This window comes from Saccopteryx leptura, chromosome 11 (assembly GCF_036850995.1).
Source record: "Saccopteryx leptura isolate mSacLep1 chromosome 11, mSacLep1_pri_phased_curated, whole genome shotgun sequence".
Classification (NCBI taxonomy): domain Eukaryota; kingdom Metazoa; phylum Chordata; class Mammalia; order Chiroptera; family Emballonuridae; genus Saccopteryx; species Saccopteryx leptura.
In genome coordinates this window covers 50002424-50006839 of record NC_089513.1, presented here as the reverse complement: position 1 = coordinate 50006839, position 4416 = coordinate 50002424, and the positions used below count along the sequence as shown (strand labels likewise).

At 43.8% G+C, this 4416-nt stretch overlaps 1 pseudogene; it reads left to right on the top strand.

The window, feature by feature from the left end:
- Positions 1–576: 576 nt before the first annotated feature.
- Positions 577–2489, top strand: LOC136382902 (actin, cytoplasmic 2-like; annotated as a pseudogene).
- The last annotated feature ends 1927 nt before the right edge of the window (positions 2490–4416 follow it).

The following is a 4416-nucleotide window of genomic DNA, read 5'->3' as shown; positions in this document are numbered from 1 at the left end:
GAGATCTCTCTTCCTCCTACTGAATGGTTTGACACCCAAGTGATGCCACACAGAAGAAAAACTCATGAACCCCTATGAAAGTCAGCGTGGTATAATAGTTGAGAATTGAAGTTCTGAAATCAGACTGCCTGAATTCAGCTCTGCCGTTTCCTAAAGAACTTTACTGTTACTATTCCGAACTTTGTAAAATTACTTAAGTTTTCTGTTTCTCGGTCTATGAGAGAACAAGGAAATAAAAAAATAAGTAAATTATGGAAACCTTAGTAATGTAATTGATAAGCTAGACCTGATTAATATATCAAATTGTATGTTTTAAAAAGAGAATACATGAACATTCACAAAAACAATTAAGCCACACAGAAAAAGCTCAGCAACACCCAAACAGAGTGAAGATAGCATTCTTTGATCACAGTGCAATATATATAATAGAAATGGATAAAGTTAGGGAGACAAAATTCTTTCTGTGTGGAAATTTGAGACTATTTTAATCAAAATTTAGAACAAACAGAAAGTATTAATGAAATTATAGACAATAAAAATACAATGCATAAAAACTTATGGAGTCATAGGTGATCCATGTGCTCAGTTTTCTCGACCTCAACGCAAGAAGAAATTGCTGTACTTAAAATTGACAATGACTTTGGCATATGTAAAGCTGGCTTTGCTGGAAATGACAACCTCCAAGCTATGCTTCCATCCATTGTTGGGTGTCCAGGGTGTGGTGGAGGGCAGGGGGACTGAAAGTCCAAAGAAAGTATGGCATCCTGAGCCTGAACGAAGCATGAAGCAGGGCATAGTCATGAAGTACCTCATGAAGCATGGCATAGTCATCAACTGGGATGACGCTGGGAAGACCTGGAACCACACTTTCTACAGCAAACTGCATGTGTCCCCTGAAGAGCAGCTAATGCTGTTGACTGAGGCTCCATTGAACCCCAATGTTAACAGAGAAGATGATCATGTTTAAGACTTTCAACACACTGGCCATGTATGTGGCCATCTGGGCCTTGCTGTATTTGCATGCCTCTGGCAGTATCACTTGTTTTATAATGTATGCTAGAGATGGGGTCATTCATACAGTGCCATTTACAAGGGCTATCCTGCTTCATGACATCCTGCATCTGGACCTGGCTGGCCAGGACCCGGTGGACTGCCTCATGAAGATCCTTACAGAACATGTCTATAGCTTCACTACCACAGCCGAATGGGAAATAATGCATGACCTTAAGGAGAAGCTCTGCTATATTGCCTTGAACTTGGAGCAGCAGATGGCTACCACTAAGTCTTTCTCTTTCAGAGCTTACAGTTGCCCAATGGTCAGGTGATCATCATCAGTAATCAGCGGTTCTGGTGTCCAGAGGCACTCATCCAGCCTCCTTCCTGGGTGTGGAGTCCTGTGACATCTATAAGACTATTCTTAACTCTACCAAAAAGTGTGATGTTGACATCTGGAAGGACTTAAATGACAACACGATGATGTCTGATGGGACTAGCATTTACTCTAGCCCAGTGGTCCCCAACGTTTTTTGGGCCATGGACCGGTTTAACATCAGAAAATATTTTCACGGACCGGCTTTTAGGGTGGGATGGATAAATGCACAAAATAAGATAATGCGGTCCTGGCCGGTTGGCTCAGTGGTAGAGTGTCGGCCTGGCGTGCGGAAGTCCCGGGTTTGATTCCCGGCCAGGGCACACAGGAGAGGCACCCATCTACTTCTCCACCCCTCCCCTTCTCCTTCCTCTCTGTCTCTCTCTTCCCCTCCCGCAGCCAAGGCTCCATTGGAGCAAAAGATGGCCCGGGCGGCGCTGGGGATGGCTCCTTGGCCTCTGCCCCAGGTGCTAGAGTGGCTCTGGTCGCGACAGAGCGATGCCCCGGATGGGCAGAGCATCGCCCCCTGGTGGGCGTGCCAGGTGGATCCCGGTCAGGCACATGCGGGAGTCTGTCTGACTGCCTCCCTGTTTCCAGCTTCAGAAAAATACAAAAAAAAAAAAAAGATTATGCAACCAGCGTAAAAACTTTGGTATTTTTAAATATAATTGTCGAACTTACGAGACAAGCGTCAAGAGTGAATCTTAGAAGGATGTAACAGAGGGAATCTGGTCATTTTTTAAAAATAAAACATCATTCAGACTTAAATATAAATAAAACGGAAATAATGTAAGTTATTTATTCTTTCTCTGCGGACTGGTACCAAATGGCCCACGAACCGGTACTGGTCCGTGGCCCGGCAGTTGGGGATCACTGCTCTAGCCTGTTTGATAGCATGCAGGAGATCACAGGCCTGGCCCTCAGCACAGTGAAGGTCAAGATCATTATTTCTCTTAAATGCAAGAATTCAGTGTGAATTGGAGGCTTCATCCTTGCTTTGCTGTCTACCTCTCAGCAGATTTGGATCAGCAAGCAGGAAAATGACAAGTTGAGCCCCTCCTTTGCATGTTGCAAAACTTCTAAATGGACTGTGAGCATATATGTACCATTTGCTGCATGAGTTAAGTCAGAAGTATATACATATTTGCCCTAGCCTCATGAAACTGGAATAAATATTTAAAAATAAATTTGTCTTTAAAGTTTTTGTCTAAGACAAGCTGGATTGTAGAACTTTTTTGCTAATTTTGATGTTGTATTCAAGTTAACTGTTACATTTGTATATGTTTAACACCCTGTATATTAACACTTTGGTAAATATAGTTTGGTCATTTTCTGACTGAGGTGAGAGAACACATATATGGTAGAGAAATTGGCTTGGTGAGACTCTGTGAGACCAACAACTTCTTGATCAGTGCAGAGTATTAAGGTGTACACGTGGACTATTCCAGGATGTGGTAGTCAACCTGGTCCCTACTGCCCACTAGTGGGCGTTCCAGCTTTCATGGTGGGCAGTAGCAGAGCAACCAAAGTATAAATAAAAAGATAGATTTAACGATAGTAATTTGTTTTATAAAGATTTATTCTGCCAAACTTAGCGAAAATCCGACATAAAGTACTTGGTAAGTAATTATTATTATATGCTTTAACTTGCTGTAACTCTGCTTTATAAATTTTATAAAGTAAAGTTACTTCCCTACTTTATAAATCACCATTACTGTGGAACCGGTGGGCGGTTAGAAAATTTTATTGCTAACAGAGATACAAAAGTGGGCGGTAGGTATAAAAAGGTTGACTGCCCCTGTAGAGGCTGGCAGGAGTTCTTGAATCAGCTGTCATTACTGTCAGTCAAACAGTGTGGGGAAGGTCCCAGACTTTGAACCCAGGTTCCTTTGTTATGATGTTTTCCTGCCAGGACCATGAACTGTTACTTGCCTTGGATTGGAAAATAGTGCGCCTTTACACATGTAAATATATTCATTCTTTTAATTTATGTAAAGTATTTGTACACAATTTTAAATTCTTTAAGTGGTAACAACAAATTTTGGTTTTTTATCGTCAGGTGAGAGCATTAGGTGCCAGCAACATGTCATTGTTCAAGGAAAATAAAGTGCTTAAAAAAACAACAGAAACTCTTGTGGAATACTGCTAAAGTATACCCCAAAGGAAAATTTGTACTTACATATAAAAAAAATTAAGATAAGTAAATTAAGAATCTGATGCAAGGCCCTGGCCGGTTGGCTTACTGGTAGAGCGTTGGCCTGGCGTGCAGAAGTCCCCGGTTCCATTCCCGGCCAGGGCACACAGGAGAAGCGCCCATCTGCTTCTCCACCCCTCCCCCTCTCCTTCCTCTCTGTCTCTCTTTTCCCCTCCTGCAGCGAGGCTCCATTGGAGCAAAGATGGCCCGGGCGCTGGGGATGGCTCCTTGGTCTCTGCCCCAGGTGCTAGAATGGCTCTGGTCACAACAGAGCGACACCCCAGAGGGGCAAAGCATCACCCCCTGGTGGGCAGAGCGTCGCCCCCTGGTGGGCGTGCCAGGTGGATCCCGGTCTGGCGCATGCGGGAGTCTGTCTGACTGTCTCTCCCCATTTCTAGCTTCAGAAAAATACAAAAAAAAAAAAAAAAGAATCTGATGCAAAAAATTAGAGAAAAGCAAAATAAATGGAATAAAAGCAGAAGGAGTTATTTAGTAAAAAAAAGTAAAAATTAATAAGTTATAAAACAGAAGGACAGAAATATTATGGTAAGTTAAAAAACTGATTCACTGGCCGTGGCGGGTTGTCTCAGGGTAGAGCGTTGGCCTGGCGTGCAGGACTCCCGGGTTCGATTCCCGGCCAGGGCACACAGGAGAAGCGCCCATCTGCTTCTCCACCCCTCCCCTCTCCTTCCTCTCTGTCTCTCTCTTCCCTTCCTGCAGCCAAGGCTTCATTGGAGCAAAGTTGGCCCGGGCACTGGGGATGGCTCCATAGCCTCTGCCTCAGGCACTGGAATGGCTCTGGTTGCAACAGAGCAATGCTCCAGATTAGCAGAGCATTGCCCCTTGGTGGGCA